The sequence below is a fragment of the Ambystoma mexicanum genome (assembly GCF_040938575.1).
Source record: "Ambystoma mexicanum isolate Mex_15411 chromosome 12 unlocalized genomic scaffold, UKY_AmexF1_1 Mex_chr12_unloc.1, whole genome shotgun sequence".
Classification (NCBI taxonomy): domain Eukaryota; kingdom Metazoa; phylum Chordata; class Amphibia; order Caudata; family Ambystomatidae; genus Ambystoma; species Ambystoma mexicanum.
In genome coordinates this window covers 14,644,603-14,663,881 of record NW_027182322.1, presented here as the reverse complement: position 1 = coordinate 14,663,881, position 19,279 = coordinate 14,644,603, and the positions used below count along the sequence as shown (strand labels likewise).

General features: G+C 46.3%; 10 non-coding genes across 10 annotated transcripts; all 10 read left to right on the top strand.

Moving 5' to 3' along the window:
• Positions 1 to 1,358: 1,358 nt before the first annotated feature.
• TRNAA-CGC (transfer RNA alanine (anticodon CGC)) lies at positions 1,359 to 1,430 on the top strand. The gene has a single exon. It is a non-coding gene; the product is annotated as a tRNA-Ala (tRNA).
• Positions 1,431 to 3,504: 2,074 nt separating this feature from the next.
• Positions 3,505 to 3,576, top strand: TRNAA-UGC (transfer RNA alanine (anticodon UGC)). The gene has a single exon. It is a non-coding gene; the product is annotated as a tRNA-Ala (tRNA).
• Positions 3,577 to 3,840: 264 nt separating this feature from the next.
• Positions 3,841 to 3,912, top strand: TRNAA-CGC (transfer RNA alanine (anticodon CGC)). Its single transcript has one exon. It is a non-coding gene; the product is annotated as a tRNA-Ala (tRNA).
• A 2,384-nt stretch (positions 3,913 to 6,296) lies between these two features.
• TRNAA-CGC (transfer RNA alanine (anticodon CGC)) lies at positions 6,297 to 6,368 on the top strand. Its single transcript has one exon. It is a non-coding gene; the product is annotated as a tRNA-Ala (tRNA).
• Positions 6,369 to 8,448: 2,080 nt separating this feature from the next.
• On the top strand, positions 8,449 to 8,520 carry TRNAA-UGC (transfer RNA alanine (anticodon UGC)). The gene has a single exon. It is a non-coding gene; the product is annotated as a tRNA-Ala (tRNA).
• A 264-nt stretch (positions 8,521 to 8,784) lies between these two features.
• TRNAA-CGC (transfer RNA alanine (anticodon CGC)) lies at positions 8,785 to 8,856 on the top strand. Its single transcript has one exon. It is a non-coding gene; the product is annotated as a tRNA-Ala (tRNA).
• A 2,384-nt stretch (positions 8,857 to 11,240) lies between these two features.
• On the top strand, positions 11,241 to 11,312 carry TRNAA-CGC (transfer RNA alanine (anticodon CGC)). The gene has a single exon. It is a non-coding gene; the product is annotated as a tRNA-Ala (tRNA).
• A 2,421-nt stretch (positions 11,313 to 13,733) lies between these two features.
• TRNAA-CGC (transfer RNA alanine (anticodon CGC)) lies at positions 13,734 to 13,805 on the top strand. The gene has a single exon. It is a non-coding gene; the product is annotated as a tRNA-Ala (tRNA).
• A 2,390-nt stretch (positions 13,806 to 16,195) lies between these two features.
• On the top strand, positions 16,196 to 16,267 carry TRNAA-CGC (transfer RNA alanine (anticodon CGC)). Its single transcript has one exon. It is a non-coding gene; the product is annotated as a tRNA-Ala (tRNA).
• A 2,390-nt stretch (positions 16,268 to 18,657) lies between these two features.
• Positions 18,658 to 18,729, top strand: TRNAA-CGC (transfer RNA alanine (anticodon CGC)). The gene has a single exon. It is a non-coding gene; the product is annotated as a tRNA-Ala (tRNA).
• Positions 18,730 to 19,279: the final 550 nt, after the last annotated feature.

Genomic DNA, 19,279 nt, shown 5'->3' with positions numbered 1-19,279 from the left:
GGCTGAGAATAGTGTCTCCACCGGTCCCCCTGCTAGGCAGTGGTGTCATTCTGAGGTGCTGTGCACGCTCACCAACTATCACCCCCTCTGACCTTTCCCACCGCAGAACACCCTGAATGCATTCAGCGGGTTATGCTTCATTCTAGGGCTGCAATGGATCGCCTAGTGGCAAAACCAATGGAAGCACCATTGACCTTCCGCAGAATTCCACTGCTTGTCTGCCTAGAGAAGCGACATCTGCCGAGTGTGCTATGGACACTCATGACGGCAGAGCTATAGAGTGGTGGGTCCACGTTGCTTTCCACTAGCCAGCAAATACAGAAGGACATCCGAAAGAGGTGTCAGTCTATCCAGCAACATTTGTGGGCTTTCGGCTGGAGGAATTCCTGCGCGAAATGGTGCTATCTCATTTTTGGTGTTTGAAGACATACATATATATATATATATATATTTATTTTTTCTCCATAACTACACTTCTCAAATCTGGGGCATCTATCCGAGATGGCTGTGTCACATTATGTGATGTCTCAGGCACCAACGTGATGAGATCGACCTGGCGCTTTAACTTTGTCATTGTAAGTAGTAAGATGTAATTTGGCAGTTGTCATGTTTTTTCATATGCACTACTGCAAACCCCTTTCCTTACTTAGCCCACTCCCTCCTGAAGCTTTTAGGTGTGATGAGGAAGTGTCCTCTCAGCGGGGATGTAGCTCAGTGGTAGAGCGCATGCTTTGCATGTATGAGGACCTGGGGCATTTCCACTTGTTTCTCTTTTTGACTGTCATATGATCTCTATCCACTAGATGGCCCTTTGAGCACAGTAATCCTCTGGTGGAAATCTTCCCCTGGAAGTCATCTCTTATGGAGAAGCAAAATGCACACTGCTTCAGTGTGACCATGAGGTTTTCCATTCTTGCTCCAGTTTTCCCTGCTCTTTTGCTAGTGCTTCACTCGGCAGAATGTTTTGACCAGAAGAGTTCTCCCTGAAAATTATGTCTGCGGGACAGACACACTGCATACCAAGGGGATGTAGCTCAGTGGTAGAGCACTTGCTTTGCATGGATGAGGCCCTGGGTCCAATCCCTGGCATCTCCAATTGTTTCCCTTTTTTTGACTGTCATATGGTCTCTGTCCACTAGATGGCTCTTTGAGCACGGTAATCCTCTGGTGGAATACTTCCCCTGGAAGTCATCTCTTATGGAGAAGCATAATGCACACTGCTTCAGCTGACCATGTGCTTTTCCAGTCTTGCTCCCGTTTTCCCTGGTCTTTTGCTAGTGCTTCAGTTGGCAGCATATTTTAACCGGAAGAATTCTCCCAGGAAAAGATGTCTGCAGGACAGGCCCACTGCACACCGAGGGGATGTAGCTCAGTGGTAGAGCGCATGCTTCGCATGTATGAGGTCCCGGGTTCAATCCCCGGCATCTCCATTTGCATAAACATCAGTGTGATTTTGTCCCGGTTATTTTGTATTTCACACTGCAACTCGGGCCATGATTATAGGATCATCGACATTCATATCTATTTGTCTGAGAAAACGCTGGTGCCCGTATGGCAAACCTGCCTATAATATATCACTGAGGTTTACGTCCCTGCCAGTGTCAACATCCTGTATGCCTTCACAATCACTACAAATAGAAATGCACAGAGAGAACCTTCACACCACAGTTTTAACGGTGCAGAATCGTGAAAGGATTCGCATTGCCTTGCGTTTCTTTTCAGTCGATTGTTTTGGTTCCGAATGTATAGCTCCACCATTGTACCTTTGTAGCATATGATGGCTAGCTTTAAAAATAATTTGTTTTCACTGGATGTGGCCACAGATGTGCCTCTGTTGTCAACCTAAGTCGATCAGGTTCTGTAACTTGTTAGTTTTGAGCTGGAATATCCTACCAGCTCTGCTGCTGGGGCCTATCTCTGGCTTCTAAAAGCAAAAGTCTTGAACATATTGATATTTTTCATTAGTTGGTCAGGGGAATTGCATGGGGGGGCAGCCTTTCTGCATGTTTCTATGGACAACCAGACACAGGTGGCTCTAAAATGAAGTCTGCCATTTGGAAACTCCAATTCGACAGTTACCGTCAGTTCTGGGCGCTGTTAGTCCCAAGCAGCCAGCCAGCATCTGGTAGATTTCACAGTTCCTTGCTGGCAGTGGGGATGTAACTCAGTGGTAGAGCACATACTTGGGAAATATGAGGCCACAGGTTCGATCCCAGGCATCTCCATGTGATATTTTTCCTCAATTGTGGGCTTTTTATCCTGTACATAGGAATTAGGATGATGTGTTCTTTTGCCATACTAAATCCTGTTCCTGAACGTCTTCTCTTTGGAGCCGATGATTGTGGACATGCACGGTGCACCATGCTTCAGTGTGATGTCTGCTTTTTTCATTGGAAGCCTGTTAGCCTGATCTCTTACCGGGACGACACAAGGCAGACTCGTTCAGACAGAGGGGCATTGGCTGAGAATAGTGTCTCCACCGGTCCCCCTGCTAGGCAGTGGTGTCATTCTGAGGTGCTGTGCACGCTCACCAACTATCACCCCCTCTGACCTTTCCCACCGCAGAACACCCTGAATGCATTCAGCGGGTTATGCTTCATTCTAGGGCTGCAATGGATCGCCTAGTGGCAAAACCAATGGAAGCACCATTGACCTTCCGCAGAATTCCACTGCTTGTCTGCCTAGAGAAGCGACATCTGCCGAGTGTGCTATGGACACTCATGACGGCAGAGCTATAGAGTGGTGGGTCCACGTTGCTTTCCACTAGCCAGCAAATACAGAAGGACATCCGAAAGAGGTGTCAGTCTATCCAGCAACATTTGTGGGCTTTCGGCTGGAGGAATTCCTGCACGAAATGGTGCTATCTCATTTTTGGTGTTTGAAGACATACATATATATATATATATATATATATATATATATATATATATATTTATTTTTTCTCCATAACTACACTTCTCAAATCTGGGGCATCTATCCGAGATGGCCGTGTCACATTATGTGATGTCTCAGGCACCAACGTGATGAGATCGACCTGGCGCTTTAACTTTGTCATTGTAAGTAGTAAGATGTAATTTGGCAGCTGTCATGTTTTTTCATATGCACTACTGCAAACCCCTTTCCTTACTTAGCCCACTCCCTCCTGAAGCTTCTAGGTGTGATGAGGAAGTGTCCTCTCAGCGGGGGTGTAGCTCAGTGGTAGAGCGCATGCTTTGCATGTATGAGGACCCGGGGCATTTCCACTTGTTTCTCTTTTTGACTGTCATATGATCTCTATCCACTAGATGGCCCTTTGAGCACAGTAATCCTCTGGTGGAAATCTTCCCTTGGAAGTCATCTCTTATGGAGAAGCAAAATGCACACTGCTTCAGTGTGACCATGAGGTTTTCCATTCTTGCTCCAGTTTTCCCTGCTCTTTTGCTAGTGCTTCACTCGGCAGAATGTTTTGACCAGAAGAGTTCTCCCTGAAAATTATGTCTGCAGGACAGACACACTGCATACCGAGGGGATGTAGCTCAGTGGTAGAGCACTTGCTTTGCATGTATGAGGCCCCGGGTCCAATCCCTGGCATCTCCAATTGTTTCCCTTTTTTTGACTGTCATATGGTCTCTGTCCACTAGATGGCTCTTTGATCACGGTAATCCTCTGGTGGAATACTTCCCCTGGAAGTCATCTCTTATGGAGAAGCATAATGCACACTGCTTCAGTGTGACCATGTGCTTTTCCAGTCTTGCTCCCGTTTTCCCTGGTCTTTTGCTAGTGCTTCAGTTGGCAGCATATTTTGACCAGAAGAATTCTCCCAGGAAAAGATGTCTGCAGGACAGACTCACCACACACCGAGGGGATGTAGCTCAGTGGTAGAGCACATGCTTCGCATGTATGAGGTCCCGGGTTCAGTCCCCGACATCTCCATTTGCATAAACATCAGTGTGATTTTGTCCCGGTTATTTTGTATTTCACACTGCAACTCGGGCCATGATTATAGGATCATCGACATTCATATCTATTTGTCTGAGAAAACGCTGGTGCCCGTATCGCAAACCTGCCTGTAATATATCAGTGAGGTTTGCGTCCCTGCCAGTGTCAACATCCTGTATGCCTTCACAATCACTACAAATAGAAATGCACAGAGAGTACCATCACACCACAGTTTTAACCGTGCAGAATCGTGAAAGGATTGGCATTGCCTTGCGTTTCTTTTCAGTCGATTGTTTTGGTTCCGAATGGATAGCTCCACCATTGTACCTTTGTAGCATATGATGGCTAGCTTTAAAAATAATTTGTTTTCACTGGATGTGGCCACATATGTACCTCTGTTGTCAACCTAAGTTGATCAGGTTCTGTAACTTGTTAGTTTTGAGCTGGAATATGCTACCAGCTCTGCTGCTGGGGGCCTATCTTCGGCTTCTAAAAGCAAAAGCCTTGAACATATTGATATTTTTCATAAGTTGATCAGGGGGATTACAGGGGGGGCAGCTTTTCTGCATGTTTCTATGGACAACCAGACACAGGTGGCTCTAAAATGAAGTCCGCCATTTGGAAACTCCAATTCGACAGTTACCATCAGTTCTGGGCGCTGTTAGTCCCAAGCAGCCAGCCAGTATCTGGTAGATTTCATAGGTCTTTGCTGGCAGCAGGGCTGTAACTCAGTGGTAGAGCACATGCTTTGGAAGTATGAGGCCACAGGTTCGATCCCCGGCATCTCCATATGATATGTTTCCTCAAGTGTTGGCTTTTTCCTGTACATGGGAATTAGGATGATGTGTTCTTTTGCCATACTAAATCCTGTTGCTGAACGTCTTCTCTTTGGAGCCGATGATTGTGGACATGCACGGTGCACCATGCTTCAGTGTGATGTCTGCTTTTTTCATTGGAAGCCTGTTAGCCTGATCTCTTACCGGGATGACACAAGGCAGACTCGTTCAGACAGAGGGGCATTGGCTGAAAATAGTGTCTCCACCGGTCCCCCTGCTAGGCAGTGGTATCATTCTGAGGTGCTGTGCACGCTCACCAACTATCACCCCCTCTGACCTTTCCCACCGCAGAACACCCTGAATGCATTCAGCGGGTTATGCTTCATTCTAGGGCTGCAATGGATCGCCTAGTGGCAAAACCAATGGAAGCACCATTGACTTCCGCAGAATTCCACTGCTTGTCTGCCTAGAGAAGCGACATCTGCCGAGTGTGCTAGGGACACTCATGACGGCAGAGCTATAGAGTGGTGGGTCCACGTTGCTTTCCACTAGCCAGCAAATACAGAAGGACATCCGAAAGAGGTGTCAGTCTATCCAGCAACATTTGTGGGCTTTCGGCTGGAGGAATTCCTGCGCGAAATGGTGCTATCTCATTTTTGGTGTTTGAAGACATACATATATATATATATATATATTTATTTTTTCTCCATAACTACACTTCTCAAATCTGGGGCATCTATCGGAGATGGCTGTGTCACATTATGTGATGTCTCAGGCACCAACGTGATGAGATCGACCTGGCGCTTTAACTTTGTCATTGTAAGTAGTAAGATGTAATTTGGCAGTTGTCATGTTTTTTCATATGCACTACTGCAAACCCCTTTCCTTACTTAGCCCACTCCCTCCTGAAGCTTTTAGGTGTGATGAGGAAGTGTCCTCTCAGCGGGGATGTAGCTCAGTGGTAGAGCGCATGCTTTGCATGTATGAGGACCTGGGGCATTTCCACTTGTTTCTCTTTTTGACTGTCATATGATCTCTATCCACTAGATGGCCCTTTGAGCACAGTAATCCTCTGGTGGAAATCTTCCCCTGGAAGTCATCTCTTATGGAGAAGCAAAATGCACACTGCTTCAGTGTGACCATGAGGTTTTCCATTCTTGCTCCAGTTTTCCCTGCTCTTTTGCTAGTGCTTCACTCGGCAGAATGTTTTGACCAGAAGAGTTCTCCCTGAAAATTATGTCTGCGGGACAGACACACTGCATACCAAGGGGATGTAGCTCAGTGGTAGAGCACTTGCTTTGCATGGATGAGGCCCTGGGTCCAATCCCTGGCATCTCCAATTGTTTCCCTTTTTTTGACTGTCATATGGTCTCTGTCCACTAGATGGCTCTTTGAGCACGGTAATCCTCTGGTGGAATACTTCCCCTGGAAGTCATCTCTTATGGAGAAGCATAATGCACACTGCTTCAGCTGACCATGTGCTTTTCCAGTCTTGCTCCCGTTTTCCCTGGTCTTTTGCTAGTGCTTCAGTTGGCAGCATATTTTAACCGGAAGAATTCTCCCAGGAAAAGATGTCTGCAGGACAGGCCCACTGCACACCGAGGGGATGTAGCTCAGTGGTAGAGCGCATGCTTCGCATGTATGAGGTCCCGGGTTCAATCCCCGGCATCTCCATTTGCATAAACATCAGTGTGATTTTGTCCCGGTTATTTTGTATTTCACACTGCAACTCGGGCCATGATTATAGGATCATCGACATTCATATCTATTTGTCTGAGAAAACGCTGGTGCCCGTATGGCAAACCTGCCTATAATATATCACTGAGGTTTACGTCCCTGCCAGTGTCAACATCCTGTATGCCTTCACAATCACTACAAATAGAAATGCACAGAGAGAACCTTCACACCACAGTTTTAACGGTGCAGAATCGTGAAAGGATTCGCATTGCCTTGCGTTTCTTTTCAGTCGATTGTTTTGGTTCCGAATGTATAGCTCCACCATTGTACCTTTGTAGCATATGATGGCTAGCTTTAAAAATAATTTGTTTTCACTGGATGTGGCCACAGATGTGCCTCTGTTGTCAACCTAAGTCGATCAGGTTCTGTAACTTGTTAGTTTTGAGCTGGAATATCCTACCAGCTCTGCTGCTGGGGCCTATCTCTGGCTTCTAAAAGCAAAAGTCTTGAACATATTGATATTTTTCATTAGTTGGTCAGGGGAATTGCATGGGGGGGCAGCCTTTCTGCATGTTTCTATGGACAACCAGACACAGGTGGCTCTAAAATGAAGTCTGCCATTTGGAAACTCCAATTCGACAGTTACCGTCAGTTCTGGGCGCTGTTAGTCCCAAGCAGCCAGCCAGCATCTGGTAGATTTCACAGTTCCTTGCTGGCAGTGGGGATGTAACTCAGTGGTAGAGCACATACTTGGGAAATATGAGGCCACAGGTTCGATCCCAGGCATCTCCATGTGATATTTTTCCTCAATTGTGGGCTTTTTATCCTGTACATAGGAATTAGGATGATGTGTTCTTTTGCCATACTAAATCCTGTTCCTGAACGTCTTCTCTTTGGAGCCGATGATTGTGGACATGCACGGTGCACCATGCTTCAGTGTGATGTCTGCTTTTTTCATTGGAAGCCTGTTAGCCTGATCTCTTACCGGGACGACACAAGGCAGACTCGTTCAGACAGAGGGGCATTGGCTGAGAATAGTGTCTCCACCGGTCCCCCTGCTAGGCAGTGGTGTCATTCTGAGGTGCTGTGCACGCTCACCAACTATCACCCCCTCTGACCTTTCCCACCGCAGAACACCCTGAATGCATTCAGCGGGTTATGCTTCATTCTAGGGCTGCAATGGATCGCCTAGTGGCAAAACCAATGGAAGCACCATTGACCTTCCGCAGAATTCCACTGCTTGTCTGCCTAGAGAAGCGACATCTGCCGAGTGTGCTATGGACACTCATGACGGCAGAGCTATAGAGTGGTGGGTCCACGTTGCTTTCCACTAGCCAGCAAATACAGAAGGACATCCGAAAGAGGTGTCAGTCTATCCAGCAACATTTGTGGGCTTTCGGCTGGAGGAATTCCTGCACGAAATGGTGCTATCTCATTTTTGGTGTTTGAAGACATACATATATATATATATATATATATATATATATATATATATATATATATATTTATTTTTTCTCCATAACTACACTTCTCAAATCTGGGGCATCTATCCGAGATGGCCGTGTCACATTATGTGATGTCTCAGGCACCAACGTGATGAGATCGACCTGGCGCTTTAACTTTGTCATTGTAAGTAGTAAGATGTAATTTGGCAGCTGTCATGTTTTTTCATATGCACTACTGCAAACCCCTTTCCTTACTTAGCCCACTCCCTCCTGAAGCTTCTAGGTGTGATGAGGAAGTGTCCTCTCAGCGGGGGTGTAGCTCAGTGGTAGAGCGCATGCTTTGCATGTATGAGGACCCGGGGCATTTCCACTTGTTTCTCTTTTTGACTGTCATATGATCTCTATCCACTAGATGGCCCTTTGAGCACAGTAATCCTCTGGTGGAAATCTTCCCTTGGAAGTCATCTCTTATGGAGAAGCAAAATGCACACTGCTTCAGTGTGACCATGAGGTTTTCCATTCTTGCTCCAGTTTTCCCTGCTCTTTTGCTAGTGCTTCACTCGGCAGAATGTTTTGACCAGAAGAGTTCTCCCTGAAAATTATGTCTGCAGGACAGACACACTGCATACCGAGGGGATGTAGCTCAGTGGTAGAGCACTTGCTTTGCATGTATGAGGCCCCGGGTCCAATCCCTGGCATCTCCAATTGTTTCCCTTTTTTTGACTGTCATATGGTCTCTGTCCACTAGATGGCTCTTTGATCACGGTAATCCTCTGGTGGAATACTTCCCCTGGAAGTCATCTCTTATGGAGAAGCATAATGCACACTGCTTCAGTGTGACCATGTGCTTTTCCAGTCTTGCTCCCGTTTTCCCTGGTCTTTTGCTAGTGCTTCAGTTGGCAGCATATTTTGACCAGAAGAATTCTCCCAGGAAAAGATGTCTGCAGGACAGACTCACCACACACCGAGGGGATGTAGCTCAGTGGTAGAGCACATGCTTCGCATGTATGAGGTCCCGGGTTCAGTCCCCGACATCTCCATTTGCATAAACATCAGTGTGATTTTGTCCCGGTTATTTTGTATTTCACACTGCAACTCGGGCCATGATTATAGGATCATCGACATTCATATCTATTTGTCTGAGAAAACGCTGGTGCCCGTATCGCAAACCTGCCTGTAATATATCAGTGAGGTTTGCGTCCCTGCCAGTGTCAACATCCTGTATGCCTTCACAATCACTACAAATAGAAATGCACAGAGAGTACCATCACACCACAGTTTTAACCGTGCAGAATCGTGAAAGGATTGGCATTGCCTTGCGTTTCTTTTCAGTCGATTGTTTTGGTTCCGAATGGATAGCTCCACCATTGTACCTTTGTAGCATATGATGGCTAGCTTTAAAAATAATTTGTTTTCACTGGATGTGGCCACATATGTACCTCTGTTGTCAACCTAAGTTGATCAGGTTCTGTAACTTGTTAGTTTTGAGCTGGAATATGCTACCAGCTCTGCTGCTGGGGGCCTATCTTCTGCTTCTAAAAGCAAAAGCCTTGAACATATTGATATTTTTCATAAGTTGATCAGGGGGATTACAGGGGGGGCAGCTTTTCTGCATGTTTCTATGGACAACCAGACACAGGTGGCTCTAAAATGAAGTCCGCCATTTGGAAACTCCAATTCGACAGTTACCATCAGTTCTGGGCGCTGTTAGTCCCAAGCAGCCAGCCAGTATCTGGTAGATTTCATAGGTCTTTGCTGGCAGCAGGGCTGTAACTCAGTGGTAGAGCACATGCTTTGGAAGTATGAGGCCACAGGTTCGATCCCCTGCATCTCCATATGATATGTTTCCTCAAGTGTTGGCTTTTTCCTGTACATGGGAATTAGGATGATGTGTTCTTTTGCCATACTAAATCCTGTTGCTGAACGTCTTCTCTTTGGAGCCGATGATTGTGGACATGCACGGTGCACCATGCTTCAGTGTGATGTCTGCTTTTTTCATTGGAAGCCTGTTAGCCTGATCTCTTACCGGGATGACACAAGGCAGACTCGTTCAGACAGAGGGGCATTGGCTGAAAATAGTGTCTCCACCGGTCCCCCTGCTAGGCAGTGGTATCATTCTGAGGTGCTGTGCACGCTCACCAACTATCACCCCCTCTGACCTTTCCCACCGCAGAACACCCTGAATGCATTCAGCGGGTTATGCTTCATTCTAGGGCTGCAATGGATCGCCTAGTGGCAAAACCAATGGAAGCACCATTGACTTCCGCAGAATTCCACTGCTTGTCTGCCTAGAGAAGCGACATCTGCCGAGTGTGCTAGGGACACTCATGACGGCAGAGCTATAGAGTGGTGGGTCCACGTTGCTTTCCACTAGCCAGCAAATACAGAAGGACATCCGAAAGAGGTGTCAGTCTATCCAGCAACATTTGTGGGCTTTCGGCTGGAGGAATTCCTGCGCGAAATGGTGCTATCTCATTTTTGGTGTTTGAAGACATACATATATATATATATATATATTTATTTTTTCTCCATAACTACACTTCTCAAATCTGGGGCATCTATCCGAGATGGCTGTGTCACATTATGTGATGTCTCAGGCACCAACGTGATGAGATCGACCTGGCGCTTTAACTTTGTCATTGTAAGTAGTAAGATGTAATTTGGCAGTTGTCATGTTTTTTCATATGCACTACTGCAAACCCCTTTCCTTACTTAGCCCACTCCCTCCTGAAGCTTTTAGGTGTGATGAGGAAGTGTCCTCTCAGCGGGGATGTAGCTCAGTGGTAGAGCGCATGCTTTGCATGTATGAGGACCTGGGGCATTTCCACTTGTTTCTCTTTTTGACTGTCATATGATCTCTATCCACTAGATGGCCCTTTGAGCACAGTAATCCTCTGGTGGAAATCTTCCCCTGGAAGTCATCTCTTATGGAGAAGCAAAATGCACACTGCTTCAGTGTGACCATGAGGTTTTCCATTCTTGCTCCAGTTTTCCCTGCTCTTTTGCTAGTGCTTCACTCGGCAGAATGTTTTGACCAGAAGAGTTCTCCCTGAAAATTATGTCTGCGGGACAGACACACTGCATACCAAGGGGATGTAGCTCAGTGGTAGAGCACTTGCTTTGCATGGATGAGGCCCTGGGTCCAATCCCTGGCATCTCCAATTGTTTCCCTTTTTTTGACTGTCATATGGTCTCTGTCCACTAGATGGCTCTTTGAGCACGGTAATCCTCTGGTGGAATACTTCCCCTGGAAGTCATCTCTTATGGAGAAGCATAATGCACACTGCTTCAGCTGACCATGTGCTTTTCCAGTCTTGCTCCCGTTTTCCCTGGTCTTTTGCTAGTGCTTCAGTTGGCAGCATATTTTAACCGGAAGAATTCTCCCAGGAAAAGATGTCTGCAGGACAGGCCCACTGCACACCGAGGGGATGTAGCTCAGTGGTAGAGCGCATGCTTCGCATGTATGAGGTCCCGGGTTCAATCCCCGGCATCTCCATTTGCATAAACATCAGTGTGATTTTGTCCCGGTTATTTTGTATTTCACACTGCAACTCGGGCCATGATTATAGGATCATCGACATTCATATCTATTTGTCTGAGAAAACGCTGGTGCCCGTATGGCAAACCTGCCTATAATATATCACTGAGGTTTACGTCCCTGCCAGTGTCAACATCCTGTATGCCTTCACAATCACTACAAATAGAAATGCACAGAGAGAACCTTCACACCACAGTTTTAACGGTGCAGAATCGTGAAAGGATTCGCATTGCCTTGCGTTTCTTTTCAGTCGATTGTTTTGGTTCCGAATGTATAGCTCCACCATTGTACCTTTGTAGCATATGATGGCTAGCTTTAAAAATAATTTGTTTTCACTGGATGTGGCCACAGATGTGCCTCTGTTGTCAACCTAAGTCGATCAGGTTCTGTAACTTGTTAGTTTTGAGCTGGAATATCCTACCAGCTCTGCTGCTGGGGCCTATCTCTGGCTTCTAAAAGCAAAAGTCTTGAACATATTGATATTTTTCATTAGTTGGTCAGGGGAATTGCATGGGGGGGCAGCCTTTCTGCATGTTTCTATGGACAACCAGACACAGGTGGCTCTAAAATGAAGTCTGCCATTTGGAAACTCCAATTCGACAGTTACCGTCAGTTCTGGGCGCTGTTAGTCCCAAGCAGCCAGCCAGCATCTGGTAGATTTCACAGTTCCTTGCTGGCAGTGGGGATGTAACTCAGTGGTAGAGCACATACTTGGGAAATATGAGGCCACAGGTTCGATCCCAGGCATCTCCATGTGATATTTTTCCTCAATTGTGGGCTTTTTATCCTGTACATAGGAATTAGGATGATGTGTTCTTTTGCCATACTAAATCCTGTTCCTGAACGTCTTCTCTTTGGAGCCGATGATTGTGGACATGCACGGTGCACCATGCTTCAGTGTGATGTCTGCTTTTTTCATTGGAAGCCTGTTAGCCTGATCTCTTACCGGGACGACACAAGGCAGACTCGTTCAGACAGAGGGGCATTGGCTGAGAATAGTGTCTCCACCGGTCCCCCTGCTAGGCAGTGGTGTCATTCTGAGGTGCTGTGCACGCTCACCAACTATCACCCCCTCTGACCTTTCCCACCGCAGAACACCCTGAATGCATTCAGCGGGTTATGCTTCATTCTAGGGCTGCAATGGATCGCCTAGTGGCAAAACCAATGGAAGCACCATTGACCTTCCGCAGAATTCCACTGCTTGTCTGCCTAGAGAAGCGACATCTGCCGAGTGTGCTATGGACACTCATAACGGCAGAGCTATAGAGTGGTGGGTCCACGTTGCTTTCCACTAGCCAGCAAATACAGAAGGACATCTGAAAGAGGTGTCAGTCTATCTAGCAACATATGTGGGCTTTCGGCTGGAGGAATTCCTGCGCGAAATGGTGCTATCTCATTTTTGGTGTTTGAAGACATACATATATATATATATATATATATATATATATATATATATATATATATATATATATTTATTTTTTCTCCATAACTACACTTCTCAAATCTGGGGCATCTATACGAGATGGCTGTGTCACATTATGTGATGTCTCAGGCACCAACGTGATAAGATCGACCTGGCGCTTTAACTTTGTCATTGTAAGTAGTAAGATGTAATTTGGCAGTTGTCATGTTTTTTCATATGCACTACTGCAAACCCCTTTCCTTACTTAGCCCACTCCCTCCTGAAGCTTTTAGGTGTGATGAGGAAGTGTCCTCTCAGCGGGGATGTAGCTCAGTGGTAGAGCGCATGCTTTGCATGTATGAGGACCTGGGGCATTTCCACTTGTTTCTCTTTTTGACTGTCATATGATCTCTATCCACTAGATGGCCCTTTGAGCACAGTAATCCTCTGGTGGAAATCTTCCCCTGGAAGTCATCTCTTATGGAGAAGCAAAATGCACACTGCTTCAGTGTGACCATGAGGTTTTCCATTCTTGCTCCAGTTTTCCCTGCTCTTTTGCTAGTGCTTCACTCGGCAGAATGTTTTGACCAGAAGAGTTCTCCCTGAAAATTATGTCTGCGGGACAGACACACTGCATACCGAGGGGATGTAGCTCAGTGGTAGAGCACTTGCTTTGCATGGATGAGGCCCTGGGTCCAATCCCTGGCATCTCCAATTGTTTCCCTTTTTTTGACTGTCATATGGTCTCTGTCCACTAGATGGCTCTTTGAGCATGGTAATCCTCTGGTGGAATACTTCCCCTGGAAGTCATCTCTTATGGAGAAGCATAATGCACACTGCTTCAGCTGACCATGTGCTTTTCCAGTCTTGCTCCCGTTTTCCCTGGTCTTTTGCTAGTGCTTCAGTTGGCAGCATATTTTGACCGGAAGAATTCTCCCAGGAAAAGATGTCTGCAGGACAGGCCCACCGCACACCGAGGGGATGTAGCTCAGTGGTAGAGCGCATGCTTCGCATGTATGAGGTCCCGGGTTCAATCCCCGGCATCTCCATTTGCATAAACATCAGTGTGATTTTGTCCCGGTTATTTTGTATTTCACACTGCAACTCGGGCCATGATTATAGGATCATCGACATTCATATCTATTTGTCTGAGAAAACGCTGGTGCCCGTATGGCAAACCTGCCTATAATATATCACTGAGGTTTGCGTCCCTGCCAGTGTCAACATCCTGTATGCCTTCACAATCACTACAAATAGAAATGCACAGAGAGAAACATCACACCACAGTTTTAACGGTGCAGAATCGTCAAAGGATTGGCATTGCCTTGCGTTTCTTTTCAGTCGATTGTTTTGGTTCCGAATGTATAGCTCCACCATTGTACCTTTGTAGCATATGATGCCTAGCTTTAAAAATAATTTGTTTTCACTGGATGTGGCCACAGATGTGCCTCTGTTGTCAACCTAAGTCGATCAGGTTCTGTAACTTGTTAGTTTTGAGCTGGAATATCCTACCAGCTCTGCTGCTGGGGCCTATCTCTGGCTTCTAAAAGCAAAAGTCTTGAACATATTGATATTTTTCATTAGTTGGTCAGGGGAATTGCATGGGGGGGGGCAGCCTTTCTGCATGTTTCTATGGACAACCAGACACAGGTGGCTCTAAAATGAAGTCTGCCATTTGGAAACTCCAATTCGACAGTTACCGTCAGTTCTGGGAGCTGTTAGTCCCAAGCAGCCAGCCAGCATCTGGTAGATTTCACAGTTCCTTGCTGGCAGTGGGGATGTAATTCAGTGGTAGAGCACATACTTGGGAAGTATGAGGCCACAGGTTCGATCCCAGGCATTTCCATGTGATATTTTTCCTCAATTGTGGGCTTTTTATACTGTACATAGGAATTAGGATGATGTGTTCTTTTGCCATACTAAATCCTGTTCCTGAACGTCTTCTCTTTGGAGCCGATGATTGTGGACATGCACGGTGCACCATGCTTCAGTCTGATGTCTGCTTTTTTCATTGGAAGCCCGTTAGCCTGATCTCTTACCGGGATGAAACAAGGCAGACTCGTTCAGAGAGGCATTGGCTGAGAATAGTGTCTCCACCGGTCCCCCTGCTAGGCAGTGGTGTCATTCTGAGGTGCTGTGCACGCTCACCAACTATCACCCCCTCTGACCTTTCCCACCGCAGAACACCCTGAATGTATTCAGCGGGCTATGCTTCATTCTAGGGCTGCAATGGATCGCCTAGTGGCAAAACCAATGGAAGCACCATTGACCTTCCGCAGAATTCCACTGCTTGTCTGCCTAGAGAAGCGACATCTGCCCAGTGTGCTATGGACACTCTTGACGGCAGAGCTATAGAGTGGTGGGTCCACGTTGCTTTACACTAGCCAGCAAATACAGAAGGACATCCAAAGAGGTGTCAGTCTATCCAGCAACATTTGTGGGCTTTCGGCTGGAGGAATTCCTGCGCGAAATGGTGCTATCTCAATTTTGGTGTTTGAAGACATACATATATATATATATATATATATATATTTATTTTTTCTCCATAACTACACTTCTCAAATCTGGGGCATCTATACGAGATGGCTGTGTCACATTATGTGATGTCTCAGGCACCAACGTGATGAGATCGACCTGGCGCTTTAACTTTGTCATTGTAAGTAGTAAGATGTAATTTGGCAGTTGTCATGTTTTTTCATATGCACTACTGCAAACCCCTTTCCTTACTTAGCCCACTCCCTCCTGAAGCTTTTAGGTGTGATGAGGAAGTGTCCTCTCAGCGGGGATGTAGCTCAGTGGTAGAGCGCATGCTTTGCACGTATGAGGACCTGGGGCATTTCCACTTGTTTCTCTTTTTGACTGTCATATGATCTCTATCCACTAGATGGCCCTTTGAGCTCAGTAATCCTCTGGTGGAAATCTTCCCCTGGAAGTCATCTCTTATGGAGAAGCAAAATGCACACTGCTTCAGTGTGACCATGAGGTTTTCCATTCTTGCTCCAGTTTTCCCTGCTCTTTTGCTAGTGCTTCACTCGGCAGAATGTTTTGACCAGAAGAGTTCTCCCTGAAAATTATGTCTGCGGGACAGACACACTGCATACCGAGGGGATGTAGCTCAGTGGTAGAGCACTTGCTTTGCATGGATGAGGCCCTGGGTCCAATCCCTGGCATCTCCAATTGTTTCCCTTTTTTTGACTGTCATATGGTCTCTGTCCACTAGATGGCTCTTTGAGCATGGTAATCCTCTGGTGGAATACTTCCCCTGGAAGTCATCTCTTATGGAGAAGCATAATGCACACTGCTTCAGCTGACCATGTGCTTTTCCAGTCTTGCTCCCGTTTTCCCTGGTCTTTTGCTAGTGCTTCAGTTGGCAGCATATTTTGACCGGAAGAATTCTCCCAGGAAAAGATGTCTGCAGGACAGGCCCACCGCACACCGAGGGGATGTAGCTCAGTGGTAGAGCGCATGCTTCGCATGTATGAGGTCCCGGGTTCAATCCCCGGCATCTCCATTTGCATAAACATCAGTGTGATTTTGTCCCGGTTATTTTGTATTTCACACTGCAACTCGGGCCATGATTATAGGATCATCGACATTCATATCTATTTGTCTGAGAAAACGCTGGTGCCCGTATGGCAAACCTGCCTATAATATATCACTGAGGTTTGCGTCCCTGCCAGTGTCAACATCCTGTATGCCTTCACAATCACTACAAATAGAAATGCACAGAGAGAAACATCACACCACAGTTTTAACGGTGCAGAATCGTGAAAGGATTGGCATTGCCTTGCGTTTCTTTTCAGTCGATTGTTTTGGTTCCGAATGTATAGCTCCACCATTGTACCTTTGTAGCATATGATGCCTAGCTTTAAAAATAATTTGTTTTCACTGGATGTGGCCACAGATGTGCCTCTGTTGTCAACCTAAGTCGATCAGGTTCTGTAACTTGTTAGTTTTGAGCTGGAATATCCTACCAGCTCTGCTGCTGGGGCCTATCTCTGGCTTCTAAAAGCAAAAGTCTTGAACATATTGATATTTTTCATTAGTTGGTCAGGGGAATTGCATGGGGGGGGGGCAGCCTTTCTGCATGTTTCTATGGACAACCAGACACAGGTGGCTCTAAAATGAAGTCTGCCATTTGGAAACTCCAATTCGACAGTTACCGTCAGTTCTGGGAGCTGTTAGTCCCAAGCAGCCAGCCAGCATCTGGTAGATTTCACAGTTCCTTGCTGGCAGTGGGGATGTAATTCAGTGGTAGAGCACATACTTGGGAAGTATGAGGCCACAGGTTCGATCCCAGGCATTTCCATGTGATATTTTTCCTCAATTGTGGGCTTTTTATACTGTACATAGGAATTAGGATGATGTGTTCTTTTGCCATACTAAATCCTGTTCCTGAACGTCTTCTCTTTGGAGCCGATGATTGTGGACATGCACGGTGCACCATGCTTCAGTGTGATGTCTGCTTTTTTCATTGGAAGCCTGTTAGCCTGATCTCTTACCGGGACGACACAAGGCAGACTCGTTCAGACAGAGGGGCATTGGCTGAGAATAGTGTCTCCACCGGTCCCCCTGCTAGGCAGTGGTGTCATTCTGAGGTGCTGTGCACGCTCACCAACTATCACCCCCTCTGACCTTTCCCACCGCAGAACACCCTGAATGCATTCAGCGGGTTATGCTTCATTCTAGGGCTGCAATGGATCGCCTAGTGGCAAAACCAATGGAAGCACCATTGACCTTCCGCAGAATTCCACTGCTTGTCTGCCTAGAGAAGCGACATCTGCCGAGTGTGCTATGGACACTCATGACGGCAGAGCTATAGAGTGGTGGGTCCACGTTGCTTTCCACTAGCCAGCAAATACAGAAGGACATCCGAAAGAGGTGTCAGTCTATCCAGCAACATTTGTGGGCTTTCGGCTGGAGGAATTCCTGCGCGAAATGGTGCTATCTCATTTTTGGTGTTTGAAGACATACATATATATATATATATATATTTATTTTTTCTCCATAACTACACTTCTCAAATCTGGGGCATCTATCCGAGATGGCTGTGTCACATTATGTGATGTCTCAGGCACCAACGTGATGAGATCGACCTGGCGCTTTAACTTTGTCATTGTAAGTAGTAAGATGTAATTTGGCAGTTGTCATGTTTTTTCATATGCACTACTGCAAACCCCTTTCCTTACTTAGCCCACTCCCTCCTGAAGCTTTTAGGTGTGATGAGGAAGTGTCCTCTCAGCGGGGATGTAGCTCAGTGGTAGAGCGCATGCTTTGCATGTATGAGGACCTGGGGCATTTCCACTTGTTTCTCTTTTTGACTGTCATATGATCTCTATCCACTAGATGGCCCTTTGAGCACAGTAATCCTCTGGTGGAAATCTTCCCCTGGAAGTCATCTCTTATGGAGAAGCAAAATGCACACTGCTTCAGTGTGACCATGAGGTTTTCCATTCTTGCTCCAGTTTTCCCTGCTCTTTTGCTAGTGCTTCACTCGGCAGAATGTTTTGACCAGAAGAGTTCTCCCTGAAAATTATGTCTGCGGGACAGACACACTGCATACCAAGGGGATGTAGCTCAGTGGTAGAGCACTTGCTTTGCATGGATGAGGCCCTGGGTCCAATCCCTGGCATCTCCAATTGTTTCCCTTTTTTTGACTGTCATATGGTCTCTGTCCACTAGATGGCTCTTTGAGCACGGTAATCCTCTGGTGGAATACTTCCCCTGGAAGTCATCTCTTATGGAGAAGCATAATGCACACTGCTTCAGCTGACCATGTGCTTTTCCAGTCTTGCTCCCGTTTTCCCTGGTCTTTTGCTAGTGCTTCAGTTGGCAGCATATTTTAACCGGAAGAATTCTCCCAGGAAAAGATGTCTGCAGGACAGGCCCACTGCACACCGAGGGGATGTAGCTCAGTGGTAGAGCGCATGCTTCGCATGTATGAGGTCCCGGGTTCAATCCCCGGCATCTCCATTTGCATAAACATCAGTGTGATTTTGTCCCGGTTATTTTGTATTTCACACTGCAACTCGGGCCATGATTATAGGATCATCGACATTCATATCTATTTGTCTGAGAAAACGCTGGTGCCCGTATGGCAAACCTGCCTATAATATATCACTGAGGTTTACGTCCCTGCCAGTGTCAACATCCTGTATGCCTTCACAATCACTACAAATAGAAATGCACAGAGAGAACCTTCACACCACAGTTTTAACGGTGCAGAATCGTGAAAGGATTCGCATTGCCTTGCGTTTCTTTTCAGTCGATTGTTTTGGTTCCGAATGTATAGCTCCACCATTGTACCTTTGTAGCATATGATGGCTAGCTTTAAAAATAATTTGTTTTCACTGGATGTGGCCACAGATGTGCCTCTGTTGTCAACCTAAGTCGATCAGGTTCTGTAACTTGTTAGTTTTGAGCTGGAATATCCTACCAGCTCTGCTGCTGGGGCCTATCTCTGGCTTCTAAAAGCAAAAGTCTTGAACATATTGATATTTTTCATTAGTTGGTCAGGGGAATT